At 40.7% G+C, this 17458-nt stretch overlaps 1 non-coding gene across 1 annotated transcript; it reads right to left on the bottom strand.

The window, feature by feature from the left end:
- Positions 1-11044: 11044 nt before the first annotated feature.
- trnag-ucc lies at positions 11045-11115 on the bottom strand. Its single transcript has one exon. It is a non-coding gene; the product is annotated as a tRNA-Gly (tRNA).
- Between the last annotated feature and the right edge of the window lie 6343 nt (positions 11116-17458).

Here is a 17458-nt window from a genome sequence, read left to right as displayed (position 1 = left end):
CGTGGTGCCGAACGGGTCGACGCGCCTGCGGTGACCGAGCCTTCCCCGCCAGCGCCCGAGTGTGTGCGATAAACCCGGCCTCCACAGATAAGACTCTGGATAGCTACATTGGACTCTCCCCCCATTTAGTTTTAGTCTCCCTCTTTTTAAAATACCTTTTTACCAATCCCGGTTTTATAGTCTTTTTAGTATTTATTTGTGTTTTTATATTTTATCTTATTTTATGAATAAACACCCGTGTTCCTGTCAAGATCTGTGGTTTTCTTTGTTTTAGCGACTGCTCTCTCGCCTGATTTTTAACCTATATACATTTTTAATATATTTTTAGTAAAATACAGTAGGACACTTAACATAACCCACCCACATAAGCATGTGTAAAAAGTTATGGTTCCTTGTTAATACAATTCGACATATTTAATTTTATCTTGTGTAAAAACTAAAGTGGTATAAGGCAACGGGTTTCCTTGCTATTTGTGAGTAAAGTCAACTAATTCGGGTACAGAGTGCATGTTTGACAGTGGGGATGGTGTTCTTGGGGTCATATTCAGTATTTCTCTGCCTCCAAACACGGTGAGTGGAGCTGATACCAAAGAGCTCAATTTTGCTCTCATCTGACCACATCACATTCTCTTAGACCTTCTCTGAATCATTCAGATGTTCATTGGCAAACTTCAGATGGGCCTGTACATGTGCCTTCTTGAGCAGGGGGACCTTGCGGGCACTGCAGGATCTCAATCCATAACAGCAAAGTCTGTTACCAGTGGTTTTCTTGGTGACTATGGTCCCAACTCCCTTGAGATCATTAACAAACTCCTCCTGTGTAATTGTGGGCTGATCCCTCACCTTTCTCAGAATTATCCTTATCGCACAAGGTCTTGTAGCTTATTCCATCCTTGTGCAGGTCTAGAAAGTCTTTTTGCTGATATTCTGTCTCTCCCCTGTTGAAATAAACCTACCATAAAAATTATGGATTGTTCATGTCTTTGTAAGGGGGTAATCTTGTTGTACCTGTACCTAAACCTGTTGTATTCAACATGAAAAAGTTCATGACTTGGTGGATGCAGCATAAAAACAAATAAGTGTTCATGTCAGTGTGAATCTGCCTAATATTCACTTTAACCACATGAAACTCAATCAAATCAAAAAGTGTAAGAATTATTGTGTTAATTGAACTGTGAAATACAAAAACATCTGCTGAGTTTGAAAGACAAAGAGTCATAAAACACAGAAATGACAAATTCAAATGATCTTAAATGTAGAAGGTTCTCAGTTTTGGAAATGTTGGATAATGGAAATGGATTTTTATGTATGATATCCCAAGTAGCACATACTGATCTTGGTAACAACACTGTGGGGAAACATCTTATATAAGCTTTTCTCTTTCATGCTACAACATTGAATCTTATGTATAATGTTGGACATAATCAATAATGTGTATCTGGGGTGGACAATATGGCAAAAATATCACATCATGATTTTTTAATGGTAAAATCACGATCACGATTTTATCACAGTTTATTTTTACAGTGAAGTTAATTTAGAACCAAACTATTCTCTATGTAAAAACTTAGCCCTGAAGACAAAGTGTTTGCTCCTTCTCTCATATGGCGTGCTTTTATCAAAGACTTGTGTTATAGTTGGCTGTTTCTGTGTAATGTCTTTAGCCGTTACCACTGACTGATGTGTGGTTGGCCTCGCTGCTTGGCTCTCAGCTAATTGTTTTGGATGCTGCCTCTTCAGGTGGTTAAAGAGGTTCGTTGTGTTTCCATCCGAAGCTCGAACCTTCTCTGTGCAAACTTTACAAATGACAGTTGTTTGTGCTTCGTTGTTTGGAGAAAACCCAAACCAGTTCCATACGCAGTGTTGGGGAGTAATGGAATACATGTAACAGCGTTACGTATTCAGAATACAAATTATGAGTAACTGTATTCCATTACAGTTTCATTACATGACAATACTTATTATTGTTTATATTTATTCTTTAAATGAACGAAGGCAACCAGATACATTTCCCAGAAGCCCCAACTCCACGAAAACAAACGTAAAATAAACAAGCTATTCGCCTGATCAGTCGGTCAGAATGGAGTCGGACGAGGAGCAGCAGGAGCGAGAGCTTGAGCCACAGCCGGCAAAACAGAGCTGGGACAGGAATGCGTTGGCCAAGACGTCGTTATGTATTCTGAATATGTAACGCCATTACATGTATTACATTACTCCCCAACACTGTCCATATGACTGTGGAGTTCTTTTTGGGGACCAACTCCAAGCTTTCACTTTCGTTGTCAGGCATTTCTACCCACTACACCTTGACTAAAACAGCGAGGCTAGTAAAAAAAACAAAAAAACCCCCAAAAAACAGCACTGCTCGTACTTCGCCATGATTGGTTGGTCATGTTCACGTGCTGTTTCGTTCCTTTTGTCAGGAAGCTCCCAATCACCCAGCTCCTCCTATACAACCAGCAGCACATGATCCACCTACAAAAGGTCCTTCCTCGTCCTTCCTCCTCCTCGTCCTCTTACTCCTCCTCCTCCTCATTGTCCCTCTCAGCCAGGAGACTCTGTTTACTCCTGTGTTCCCACCCCCTGAGCTGGGGTTGTAATAATGTCAGTAAAGTGGAAATTTGAATGTACTGACATAAGTAATGTGCCTGCAGTGAACTACACAGTGTCACATTTCTGGTTTTTATTAGAAAAAAACAACAGTAACAGTTGTCAACCCTTTTCTCGTCAATAATATGATCACATTGTCCAAAAAAACAAAACAAAAAAAGAAAAAAAATCATCCCTTTCAAGTCAACACACAGCTTCCTGCCTTCCTCAAAAATTCTGTTAATGTGAACAGTAAAGCAAGTGGAAGATGAAATGATCTCCAAAAGGCATAAAGTTACAGATGACACATTCCCTTTACATTTTAAACAAAATCTTTTTTTTTCTTTTTCAATTTTTATCTTTTACATTTTCAAAATAACAGAAAAGGAAAATGGTCCACAGCAAAAGTTTGGGCACCCTGCATAATTAGTACCTAGTAACACCCCATGTGGCAAGTATCACAGCTTATAAACGCTTTTTGTAGCCAGCCAAGAATCTTTCAGTTCTGGTTTGAGGGATTTTCACCCATTGTTCCTTACAAAATCTTCCAGTTCTGTGAGATTCCTGGGCTGTCTTGCACGAACTGCTCTTTTTAGGTCTATCCACAGATTTTCAATGATGTTTAGGTCAGGAGACTGTGAGGGCCATGGCAAAACCTTCAGCTTGCACCTCTTGAGGTAGTCCATCGTGGATTTTGAGGTGTGTTTAGGATCATTATCCATTTGTAGAAGCCATCCTCTTTTCAACTTTAGCTTTTTGACAGATGGTGTTATGTTTGCTTCCAGAATTTGTTGGAATTTAATTGAATCCATTCTTCCTTCTACCCGTGAAATGTTCCCGTGCCACTGGCTGCAATACAACCCCAAAGCATGATCGATCCACCCTGATGCTTAACAGTTGGACAGGTGTTCTTTTCATGACATTCTGTTCCCTTTGTTCTCCAAACATACTTTTGCTCATTGCGGCCAAAGAGTTCTATTTTAACCTCACCGGTCCACAGGACTTGTTTCCAAAATGCATCAGGCTTGTCTAAATGTTCTTTTGCAAAATTCAGACACTGAAATTTGTGGTGAGGAAATCTTCCTGGAGGTTTTTTGCAGTCAAACGGGGTTTTCACTTGCTTTTCTAGCAATCCTACGAGCAGTTCTCCCTGATATTTTTCTTGGTCTTCCAGACCTTATCTTGACCACCACTGTTCCTGTTAACAACCATTTCTTAATTACATTCCGAACTGAGGAAATCTGTACCTGAAAATACTTTGCTATCTTCTTATAGACTTCTCCTGCTTTGTGTGCGTCAATTATTTTCATTTTCAGAATGCTAGGCAACTGCTTAGAGGAACCCATGGTTGCTAAGGTTAGATGAGTCTGGGTATTTATAAAGCTTCGAAATTTGCATCACCTGGGCTTTCCTAATGATGATTGTGAACAAGCCATGACCCTAACAGGCTAATTAAAGTCTGATACCTTGGTCAAAATCATCTGAGAGTCTCTTGGGGTTCCCATTCTTCTGCAGGGTGCTGCTTTCCCTTTTTCCACTCTAAAATTGTAGAAAACTAAAATAACACACTGATATTGTTTAAAATATTGCAAAAGAGTGTTTCATGTTTAACTTTATGCCTTTTGGAGATCATTTCATCTCCCACTTGCTTAACTGTTCACATTAGTAGAAATTTTGACCAGGGATGCCTAAACTTTTGCATGCCACTGTAGCTCCCTGGACCACTATCTGGCAGGTATTCACCAGCAGTGTCACAACTGAGCAAGGACTAGAACCCAAAAGCATGACTCCAAGTGGTAGAATCAAAATAAAGTTTTTATTAACAAAGTAGCAAATAATAATCACCCTAATGGGGAAAAAGGCAAGGAAACAAAAATACAAAAGATGAACCGAAAATCACTCAAAATGAAGAAAACACAAAATCGCTCTGAAAGAGGAAAACTAACAAACTAAACCAAAGTCCACAATCGACAAGGCAGCAAAGGCGCAGGGAAAGAACAAAAGAACAAATACAAGACCTGACTTAGATGAGCATGGATGAGAGCAAAAACACCGGTTCATTTGACAAGAGCTGACAATATATAGAAAACAATCAGGGCGGGGAAAACAATCAGACTGGCGGGAAACATGAAGGAAGGGCAAGCAACCTGAAACAAGAGGAGATAAAATTTCAAAATAAAAGCAGAAAACAGAAGACAACCTAGACACAAGACAAAAAACATAACTTGGCATTATTTACAAGTTATGACAAACAATCCCATCACATAGAGCAGTTTATAGCAGAGACTAAACTCCCTCTGGAGGAGAATGATGGGATCACATTTCTCTGATCCTCTGCTGGTTTCCTCTTGTCATCTGCCTGGCATGGGAGGTAAACTAAGGCCTCATCCTCTCCATCCAGATTCACCAAACTCATTGATAGTTCGCCTGATGTCAGTGATGCCTTCACACATGCATCTACAGAAACACAACTCTGCTGTGTTGAAGATGCGTGTGCTACACAACAGGATGCAAAGAACTAAAAGATTTCTCACAGATCAATCCTTACATTCTTACAGACCAAATATGAGACATTAACTAACACTTGATCTTATCCTCACACACACAGACATAATATATAGCTATATATTTGTATTCTGTCTCCATTGTTCAGTGTGAGAATATACTCCAGCCTGACATCCACTGGACTAAACAAGCTTGTTTAAAATGTCCAAGGACAAAAAAAAAGGGATCAAGGACCACAGTCCTGCTTTGTTTGAAACAATACACAGGGAGAAAACCGAGACTTTGACAGTAAAATAATAATAATGTTGTATTAACACTCACCCTGCCTCAGCCTTCAGTTTTCCTCCTCCTGCTCTGTTTAGCTCAAATGGCGTCTGAACTGACTGAACACTTTCAGTTTCAGCTACTCCTCCCCTCTCCATTTACAGGAAGTCACATGGTCTATGTGTGTGTGTGTGTTGTTTACAAGTTCACAACATGTTTCACTTTGTTGTAATTTCTGTTTGTTAAAATCATGATTCATGTTCTTTTAACTAAATCAGACTTAACTTAGTGGTTTTACAGACTTACTATAAAATAAATTATATAAATGATGTTTATTATCATTATTATAGGAGAGAAGATCCCAGCTGATCCAGTGGATCTGGATCTGTCTGTGGAACAGGTGACAGTGGATTAAGGTGAACAACCTTTCATCTCAGCCTCTGACCCTCAGCACATTATTGTTGTGTGAAGCTGTTGTAGCTGATGTGATGCAGCTATCAGGGCTTAAGGTTGTGAGCAGACATATTTGTAGTCTTTATTTCCTCAAATTTTCTATCTTCATTTAACAAAACATTACAATTTTTTTTTTACTCATGAGTCATGAGTTTCATCTCATTTAGCCAGAAATTTGTTCATTTCAAACATTTGATTCAAAAGATTAAAACAAACTGAGGCTGCCACGTCTCTTTTATTCTTTGCACCAATTTAGTGGACTCATGTTGACAAATTACTCGTATAAATGTTCCTGTTTTGTTCCTTTTGTCAGGAAGTTCCCAATCACCCAGCTCCTCCTATACAACCAGCAGCACATGAATGAAAATTTTCCCACAAAGAAAAGAATCACCAGCAGAACCACTCTGCCCTGAGGGGACATTCGCTGCGGGATATGAGATGCTTGGGACTCCTGCCGTCTGGTATGCCTGGAAGCGCTGTCCCTGGAAGACGTGGAGGACCTATTTATCTATTGGACATTGATAGCAGGGATACTATTGATTGGCCTGGGTATTGTCCTGATCTATCGGAGAAATGGAAAAACCGCTGATGGCAAATCGGCACTACCGCTAAGCGTGGAGATAAAACAGCACCACGGGTTCATGAGTACTCGGCTGACGGAATTCCACCAGAAGATGGCTCGGATCGAAGGACTGATCAGTGACATCTCAGCCCGTTCAGAGGAGGAACGGAGACAAATTGATAACATCGGAAGACAGTCCGAACACCTGTTGAGATCGGTGAAGGGACTGTCTGTCAAGCTTGAGGAGATGTCGAAGCTACCCCCCCCCCCCCCCCCCTCCCAGCCTGGAAGAATAGCTCAGCAGCTGTGCTCCTATCAAATTCCTATGCAGCTCCTATCTCCCTTCAAGGACAACTGATGGACTACTGACCTGTAAACATCCTGGCAGTCTCGGTCATACAAATCGCAAAAACTTCTCATAGGCTGACGCACACACATTCCCCTCCCTACCCGCCCCCCATCTACCGTCTGCCTCTGCGCCTTGTCTTTTGTCCACCCCCCACCCCCATGTGTCCATGAAAAAATTCCAGCATGTTTCCACGTGTACTGTGTACAAAAGTCATAATGTATGATGTGACTGTGTGTCAAATGTATGTATCGCAACTTGCAAATTAACTTTCAGGACATTTTGCAACTCCACGTTACAAAATGTTTATCTGTTATGTTAATGTTAATCTTTATTAATTTAATACTAAACATCTGACTTACCTGCACTGAGAACATCTGAGAAGCAAGAATCTTCCAGTTTAATGTACTTCTTCTTCCCTCCATGTTGTACTTTGATCAACATGTTGGTTTGACATAAAAGAAGAAAATGTCATATGTCTGAGAATAACATGTTCAAGTTAAAATTTATCCCAACTACACACTGTTAAAATACACGTTTCTCACCGCTGTTCAAAACAGCAAGGCTACAGTTTATAAGCTCAACTGTTAGCATGCTAGCCAAAACTGACTTTTCAGCTGCGTCTGTGCCATTGAGCCGGAAATTATTCTCTTAAAACACCGACATGCGGTTGCATTGTTGGATGGTTATTTCCAAAACAGTATTAATTACCTTCAAGATGCGCGTCGTCATTAATTTGTGAAGCTTATCAAACAGTTTGTCATTACCGTCATACAGACACATCACACGCCACAGACAGTATGGCCGACATTAACGTTTGAGTGAAAGCTAACAGCTCCACAATGGCAGCTAAGGACAGTTAGCTAACTAATGCTGCGGGAGCTACTTGCTCTAAATAATGGAGTAAAAGCAATGGGGTTACGTTCAACATCAAGTTCGCAGTCATTAGCGGTACTATGTAAGTAGATAAAGTGAGAACAATGACAAAATATCACACATTTAAAGTACTTTTTGATAAAAATCATGCTCTTACCAGCCTTGTGACGACGTTCCTTGTGCTGCTCATGCCGCAATAAAATACGTCGTGAACTCCAGGGGCAGAGTTAAAACCAGATCCTGAACACCAGGGAAGAAACTCCAAAATTCAACTCGGCCTGGGTGTACACCTTAACACAAACTGTAGTCAGAGTTATAAAATAAACTCCAGAAATGTAACTCTTTCACACTTTTTTGTGAGAGAGAGAGAGAGAGAGAGTGTGTGTTTGTCCTTTGATGTCTTTGATGTATCAACATTCTACAGCCTGATGTCACAGGCAGTAAGTGGACACACAGCCAGAGACAAGTTCAGAATTGACTTCTGAACTTGTCTCTGGCTGTGTGGAGCAGGAGCAGAAACAGTTGGACTGGAGAGGACTTGCTCATGATTTAGGAAGAAAGAACCACTCAGATATTTCTGCACAATGATTGACAAGGAAGGGAGGAGCTACTGCTGTTACAAGGACAAGAGGAAACTACAGGAAAGTCCAGATCACCTGTTAGTGTTAGTGTTTCAGTTCAGTGGGATGTGCTTGTTAAATTGACATGATGTCTAATAACACAAGAACTTCAGCCCAAAGGTTTCAGTACATGTTCAGTTTATTTATGCTAAACATGAGGCTTCAGCAGTCTGACTTATATAGTTGAAACAGGCGTCCTCCAAGTCTTTTTTATCATTTAAGTTGAAGATCAACCAGCAGTGCTTTGCATGTGTAACTCTGAGTTTCTGAAACACAACATCCAGGGACAGTTAAAATTTAGACAGCACTGAAAGACAATACAGTAAATTGGATGAAATCAGTCTCAGGTGTTAAGATGCTCTACAACTTAAAGATGGATGTCTGTGCTCACTCATCTTTTATCTCTGGTCCTGCAGACGAGCCGCAATAAAGCTGTCAGCTTCATAGCTGCTCCCTAATAGAGGGACTGAGGTTGGAGAGAGGCATTGTGGGACACAGAGGTCGTCCATATTAACTATAGAGGGATGAGAAATGGGAGGATATGAAACAGCTCAAATACAAACACTGACAGACAATGAAACACTATTGTTCATGATTCAGTTCCAGTTCCCAGAGGCCTGAGGGCTTTAATATGTTACTGTTTCAGCAACAAGCAGTGAAGGATCAATGATTCTGATTTTCTATCAGTCACTTTACAGGAAACTGGGGATCCATAAACCTCAGTTATTGAAGCTGTATTCACATTGTGTAGGGACCTGAGCTTTCATTGTTTGAAATGTCACATGTTCAAATCCTGTTGCTCCTTAAAGTGATATGTGTGTATGTGTCCTCTTACTGACTGTCAGTGTCAGGAGAGGCTGCAGGACTGGATGTGACCCACAGACAGAGACACAGCTGGGCAGAGACAGAGAGAGGGCCAAGGAGACGCAGGGACAGATGTGCAGGTGATGTGTTTTCTTCAGCTCTTTGCAGTGGTCTCACAGATAACCCTCGACTGTGCTGTGATCTCTGTCATCCATGTTGCTGTACTGGTCTGGCTTCCTGACTCGGTTTGTGTAGTTTCCCCAGTGACCTGCTGTAACTCAGCCTCCTCTCTGACTGTCACACAGTGATGAAGCATGTTTTTCTTTGACTCAATGCATCAAACATCACTTCTTGTCATACATACATAAGTATCTCCTCTCAGTAAGTACAGATGTTTCCTCTTCAAAGCTTTCAGGAGCCTCACTCTGATTCAGTGGCTCCACTCTGACTAATTTCATGCTGCATCTCTATTTGGGACCAAACACAGAGAGAAAATGTGTAAATAGCTGATAATCAGCAGTGAAGTTCTCTCATTGCTTCAGGATTATAAACCATTTTCAACTAAGAAGATGGACAAAGGGGCTCAACAGGTTTTTGCCTGTAGATGTGTGATGGATTCAATACTGAAATACATTTTGTCTTTGGGTGGGATTAGTCAGGATCAGGCTCTGTTTATGGTCCAAGAAGAAGAAATGCAGTCCTTTAGCTGTGATAATGTTTAACTGTTTTTTTTGGCCCAGCAGGAAGTCATTTTTAAGTAACCAGTACTAACCACTGACACTCCTCCTCCACTGTTGATTGAATGAAACACAGTGAGAGTGGGTGGTGTTGTACAGGAGTTTAACTCAGTGAACCATGAAGTGAGGAAATGGACAAAAACTTTAAATCCTGTTTATCTTACTGCTTCATATCACTGGAGACCTTTTGGTTTGCACTGGTGTTATGGCTGAGGGGTTCTTGAAGAGGGCAGTTGTACAGTTTTGTCACTGAGCCACTGTCAGGCCGTTTACTTTGAGATACAATGAAATGTAATGTTAAAGGCATAGAGTGATGTAGAAAGTGTGCTTCAGCTTTTGTTATGTACAGACAGACTGCAGCACTCAGGCCACGTTAAAGACCTTGTTACCAAAGATTCTTCTGCTTTAGTTTGATCCTCCACTGGGCTCTCACCTTGGAAAACTGCCAACTTTTCAGTGTGATGAGAAATTCTCTAAACATGTTCAGGAAACATGCTGATTTTTCTCTGGATGCTTTTCTCTTATTTTATAGTCTAATATAATCTGCATCATATGAAACCTGCTGTAAAACAAAAGTCTGTGTGCTTTTCTCTTTTTCAGTAGATTAGATCCATAATTAACTTCAACATACACAGATCACATGAAATCATTTTCTCTGTGTCTGTTCATTGTACAGTGAACTTCTCCTCCATCAGGACAAGCCAGGGACACATATGTCCACAGTCACCTCTCACCCATCAATAGATCATGCTAATGTTTGTGTAGCTTTTTTAGCTGGAGTGACAGAAGACACTGCTGTGGAGAAAGTCTGCCTGTCAGTTTCTCTGTGCACTGGTCTGTAATAACTCGACTACCAGCCTGAGTTCAGATCACTGAGATTCAACAATTTTCTTACCTGGCTCTCATTTTATAAACATTATTGAAAATAAATTGTGTTCTCATCCATTACTAAAGTCTTCCAGACTCAAAGATGAAGATCAGGATCTGATGAGAATGTATTCTCCCTCTCAGGTTTTTGTGCTGTTGAAAATCAGCATCATTTTCCAGGACGTTTCAGTGTAATAGGAAGATCAGGCTGAGTTAGAAACTCCAGCATGGCTGTAGACTACAAGGTGATCAGATATTGTATGGACCAGTTTTCCTTTAAAGACTTAAACATTTATGTCATGTCATCATCTGCCGCTTATCTGGGTCCAGGCCCAGGTCACGGAGGCAACTGCCACCCAGTTCACAATGCACCGCAGTCTTATGGCACCTCCACAGGTGGTGAGCCCATGGGAGGTGGTGCCGCCCAGAGTGGGATTCAAACCCACGACCCTGAGATGGAGTCTCATGTTCTACCAACTGAGCTAACCGGGCAGCACTTAAACATTTATACCACACTAATTTGCACTGGAGACTGTTTCTATCACAGATGGATGTGAGCTGCTGTCGAGGTCATCATGTCTGTTGTGTGATTGATGTGGAAATTTGAAACTGGAGCGGAAAATTTACAGAGTCTGATGCAAATAACTCATTCAAATGTTTTAGTGCAGGAGATGAAGACGTTGTCTTGTTGAAAAAGTAAAAACAAAAACAAAATAGTGATAAATTTTACAATGAACAAAGGTGAATTGTGTGAGAGCTGATAGCAAATGTTTTGATGATGCAGTAAAGCACAAGTCAATGAAACATTTTTTCTTTCAGGTAAGTGCTGCCAATAACCTTCAGAAGAAAAAAAGAACAAGGGAAACAGATTCAGCCAAAGATCCTCAACTATCTTCAGCAGCATTTAGTGGGTTTGTTATTCTTTGTTCCTACAAAGATGAGAGGAGTGTATCCAGAGGGCTGCTGCTCAGATGATAATGGTAGGACACAGACTTTCTTTACAGATACATTTCCTCTGTTGTTCCACACAAGCATGGAGGAGAATCCTAACAGGAAGAACCAGCAGCTCTGCTTGGGTCTCAGTGTCAGCCAATCCTTGTGGGAGATGCAAGTTCTATAAATAAAATATTGATGTGATTTTAAGTAATTAGGTTCATCACTTTCACAGTTCCCTGAAAACAGAACCCAGCATCATGTGTCAGAGCCAGTGCAAATGTTTTAAAGAGAGGAGCTGTTCTGTTAGAGTGTGTGTGTGTTTGTCCTTTGATGCCTTTGATGTATCAACAGATGACAGGAAATCAGGTGGAGGCAGAGGCATCAATGTTTCCAGTGGAAAATGAATTAGGGATGTTGTGGTAGATGTTCAGAAGCTTCAGGTTGTTACAGAGGTGCCCTGAAAAGTAGCATATTATGGGTTTTTTTTCATTAGCACATAAGCTGTGATGGCATGCATTTCCATTACAGCCTCACAGGAGTTAGCAGGGTAGCTGTGCCAAATTGCACTGTGTTGGTCCTGCTTGGTAGCAGAGCTGACCATTGCCAACCTATGACATTCTCCTCCCTTTAGCTGTGTCTGCAGTCGCTACACTCCTGTGTGTCTATGCTGTAGACTAGAGAGAAAGCTCTATTCTTAATTCTCTCTGTTTTCAGCTCTCAAGACTTTTGCAGCTTCTACCTGAACCTCTGTGATCTGGGGTTTACTTTCACTCCTCTGTTCCAGTTTGGACTTTCAGATATCAGCCTTATTTCACTGTTTACTGATCATTTTCAGCCACATCACAGCTGTTATGTTACTACTAATGCAAAGCAAACTTTTTGCTGTTACAGATGTTTCCTATTTCTCACCTTCGTTTCCTGATGCTGTTTTGTTGAACTCTTGCTTTCTGTAGTTACATTGTTTCTTCATCTTCTCCCTCAATTATTTTGTCTTTGATCCAAGAATAAGCAAAGTGTTTTTTTCAATCCCAGCATCGTCAGAGACAGAGAGAAATGAACTGCCCCAAATGAAATCTGCTTTTATCACAGTGTAAACACTGGATCATCAGAGCTTTACAGACCAACTGTCACAACATGAGCTGAACATTTTCACACTTACATCCAAAATTTAGTTGAAGGCCAGAAATACAAAGATTTACCTGTGACGTCTTAAACACAGTGACAAAGTTATATTTAGTGATTATTCCTGTGAATCAAGAGCCAGCATTTGCCTCTGAGACCTGAACTGAGCTCAGACCAAGTCTCTGTTGTGTGGATCATTCACCCTGCTACTTATTTGACTCTGTGAGTGATCAGATGATTGCAGATGATTCAGTGGAGCTGTAATGAGCTTTGGGAAAAGGACACATCATCAGTCAGGTTTACCTGTTTACCAAAGGTGTTTCCCAAGTGAAAACACACAACATCTGCAGTTTGCATGATCCAGTTGAAAGTTAAATATATTATGTTCATTACTGTGTATTTATTATACAATCATTACTAAAGTCTTGTGAGAGAGCCAATGAATCCAATGCTCATATTTGTCATATCAGTATTTAAGGTGTATTGATTGGTTCACAACGTCAACTCATGCTTTGAGTAACATGCAAGAAAACATTCCACCTTAATAGTTGCCGGTAATTGTCAGTAGACTTTGAGCAGCACAGTGAGTTCAATGATTTTTTCTACCTAGTTATTGTAACTGGTAACGATGAAAAGGCAGCGTAACATCCCTTCATTCATCATTCACTCTTCTGACTGTTTCTTCATTTGTGATGTATTTACACAGAAACATTACAAAGCCAGTCTATTAAACTTGTTCAGCTTGTGCTGCATCCACAGCTGCTGGAGATCAAACCTCACTGAGCTCCGTTTTCACTGCCTATCAGATGAACTTGACCTCTGCCTGCACTGAACGTTTCCTCAGAGTGGATATTTCCAATCAGTCCTCATTTGCTCGGCACAAGAAAATAATGAAATCATTCAAAACACAAACCACTTGTGTTCATATGCTCATATTGTTTAACATCAGTCTAATTCCAACCTGCTACATCCATGGTATCATCTAATCCCACTGAGCCAGATGTTTGACTGACTGTAATATTCTCAACATGATGAAACTACTCATAAAGTCAATCTAACATTTGATCATGTGTCAGTTATAGTTGACTAATGTGTGTATGAACAGTGGTTACATACATAACCTTTGAAACTGTGTGTGTGAACATGAGCATGTGTCATAGTTGTACTCTAGTTCATAAACAGAAGGCACCACACATCTGCTGTTCACTGGATGTTGAGCTGAGGAGATTGATTAATGTGAAGGAACATTTAGAATTCATGAGCCATTTATTCTGTTTTTCTTACTTTATCCTTATGTGTTGATTTGAGTAACTGAACAAATCCACATACAGCTCAAGTGTTAAAGTGGCTCCAGGATCTTTGTTTGTTCCCAGAGTTCACACTTCTGGGCTTCTGTTATCATTTCCACCTTCACCTTGTAATGTAGTCAGACAGCTGCTGTGTCTGAAGTCAATGTGAACTCTTTCTGTATTAAACCAGACTATGATCTTTGCTAAACCTCTGTTTAGCTGCAGAACTGCATCTAAAACACCTTCAGTTCTACTGAGCTAACGAGCAGACTTTACAGATTAAGATGGAAATTCCAGGTTTGGTCATTAGGTTTGTACAACACCAAATATATTCAGGATCTAGTGATGTTTATCAAAGAAACATCTGTCAGCTCATCAACAACACATCTGTCGGCACATCTGGAGAAGAACACAGCTATGAGAAATGAGTCATGGACATGAACCAGATTCAGACATGTTGGACCACTTCAGTCCATCTGAGCGTGTCTTAGAATATATTGGTTTAATACATGTATCTGTTTCTGTATGGACACTTTGTTCTCTTCACTCAGAGATGCTCCATGCTCTGATGCAGGATCTCCAGTGTAAGTGAAGTGTAACTAATGAGCTGCTCAGGTTTTGTTTTCATGCTTCACTTTTTACCTTTGGAACATCTTGTCTTTATGGCTTTGATGGTGATTGTTAGGAGTAAGAGCGTAGCAGAGGTTCTCAGATCTTGGAGATCCATGATTTCTGAAATACTGTACATCCTTCATGTACTTCATCTTTCTGTGAGGACACATTTCATCATTACAGACTGATGGATTATCAGACATTATCAGTTCTGCTGTTTTCTGTGGGAATGTTTCTTTCTCTTTCTTGATTTTCCTTGAGTTCCTCCTCAAAGTTGCTCCCTTCCTGGTAAATGTTTGCAGTTTGTATTGAGCTGAAAATGAAATGATCACCTGGTACTTCAAGTCTCACAGAAAGAGAAAGGAAATGCTGTTTTCTGTCTTTCCTCATTTTCTGCCTGTTTGAAGAGAAATTGCTGATCTGCTGCAGGGAAATGGTTTCCTCCATCTACAGGTGTTACTGGTCTGTGACCAGCAACAGGCTCTGTCCTAATCATTTCATTTACTTCCACATTTAATGAGAAAGAGAGAGACAATCAATGAGCATGCATAGTGAAAGAGAGAGAAAGACACAGAAAAACTGATAGAGAGAAAAGAGTCAACCTAAACTTTTGTCTGCCTGAAGGTAAAAGCACAAACCTTCCTTCCTCCTTCTCTGATGTATGTTTATAAAGTGTTACAGGACATTTCATTCTGTCTCAGCCACAAATCATTTCTATTTAAATAAGTCTACACAACTTCTGAATGTCTTCCTGTGGCAACAAACATTATCTCCAGCCTCAGACAATTTAAGTCTGTCATCATATCCACCTCATTTATCAATCAATAAAAGTATTAAAGGAAAAGTGAGTGAAAGAATGAAAATGGAAAAGTTGCTTTGTGGATCCATGAGTTGCTTCATGTCCACTTATCAAGTGATCTTCCTCATTCAGTCTCAGTTGACCTACAGTCATTGCTTTCATGAACGGTACAATGTCCACCGGATTAACTGTGTTATTATTCTTGATGTGGTTGGTAACTTTCCATGTCAGTGTAAAAGCTGGAGGAGTTTTCTGGGTCCCTGCAGCAAACACTGAGGATTACGTCTACATAGTATTATTTCCATATCATCATATGCTAATACACATTCTTCACACACACACACACACACACACTAGTGCTGCACGATTTGATGAAAAGGTGCGATTGCGATTATTGTGGACAATATTGTGATTTGCGATTACGATATAAATAAATGGTGTCATGAGTCCACTTGCTTGAATATCAGGGACAACACAGAATAATGATAGTTTGTGTATTTCTCAACTCAAAACATACACATGACTCACACAAAAAATACAAAACTTGTTTACCGGTAAGTCTCCTCAGAACAGCTATTCATTTAAACGTCTTATTTTTTTAATTATTTAACGAGGGTTTCTCTTCTTAAAAGTGACTCCAGAGGAGCTGGAAGGCCTCAACGCAGTCAGACTACGGTAAGAGAGTATCTGAATCAGAAAAAACAGCTGTTGACAACAAAGAGTTGCACGCAGGTCGCTCACTATAATTACAGATTTAGTAGAGCGTGCTGAGCGGTGTTTTGGGAGATCGGATACGTCTACCGGAGTGTGCGGACGAGACAGTGGGGACGAGGATTTTGTGCCAATCATCCATCAGTCTAAAAAGCGTCTGAGTCTCTGCCGTGTTAAGCGTCAACATCAGCCCGATCTTGGATCAGAACTGGCCTCCAAAAATATCCGGCCTGAAGTTCCAGAAAAACAGGACGCTCCTGCTGTAACGGGTAAGTCTCTAAAATAATAATATTATCTGTGCATATGTTTACAGAGCCTCAACCTGCCAGTCCACTCAATCAGCAGCCTGAAGTTGATACATCAGACAAACAACTGAAGATCTGAGAGCCCGTGCAATTTAGAAGAGGATTTCAGTCTCACGGCTCCACTTGTGATTCTGGCTCCGGTTCTGGTTCCGGTTCCCGCTCCCACCATTCTCAACATCGGAGGGATCATAGAGCACCTCCCACAGTGGTGAATATCATTATCAGTAACGCAACATTCCACTTTCACTCTTGGTTTAAAAAAAAAGAAAAAAAAAAAAAGAAAGAAAGAAATGGATAAAGACTTCATAGTTATTCCCGAAGAGTTAGAAGAAATTGTAGAAGAACTGAATAACCTTTGACCTGTTTCTGAAATAAATGTTCAAAATTCTGGTGCAGAGAATTACTTTCATCCCTTAGAAAATGCTCTCCAGCATCTTTTGCTTTTGTCGGCGCCAGCAAACCCTCCAAACCCTGAACATTATTTCCAGCCCTTCAAAGCCTCACCTCCCCTAGCTCACCCATCAGCGATGCCCATGCAGCTTCCCCGGTACCCTCATCATCAGAGACAGACTCTGTTCCAGAGCATCGAGGGGGAAAATTTAGAATCCCCGCCGATTCCTCCCCTCCATCCACTTCCAGAACGATGACCCGCGAACGATTTAACAATGTGGAAATAAGACGTGCCTTCGCCGTCCCTCCCCCCGAAAATGTACCCGATCTTGCACAATTTTACATAGACGTTATGAGCATCCTCCTCCGAGATCTGTCTGAGGAGGCAAGATCAAATGCTAGGCGAAATGATGTGATCCAGTTAGAGTTCAAAGGAGAAAACGTACATCAACACGTCTCCGTGACCGTTGACGAAAGCGGGGATGCCATCCTTCCTGCGTTTGAGGGTCTGCTAGAAAGGTTGGTACAATCCAATGCAGATATCATCTCAGACGATAACCTGGAATTAATCGTCCAGGTGATGAGAAATCCCAGCAGGGGTGTCAAACGAAAACTTCACAAAACTTTAGACTGTGAAATCATCCGAAAGAAGAAACGTCATCTGTATGTGG

Source organism: Toxotes jaculatrix, chromosome 12, assembly GCF_017976425.1.
Source record: "Toxotes jaculatrix isolate fToxJac2 chromosome 12, fToxJac2.pri, whole genome shotgun sequence".
Classification (NCBI taxonomy): domain Eukaryota; kingdom Metazoa; phylum Chordata; class Actinopteri; family Toxotidae; genus Toxotes; species Toxotes jaculatrix.
Note: the sequence above shows the minus strand (reverse complement) of the source record. Positions and strands in the feature narration are given on the sequence as shown.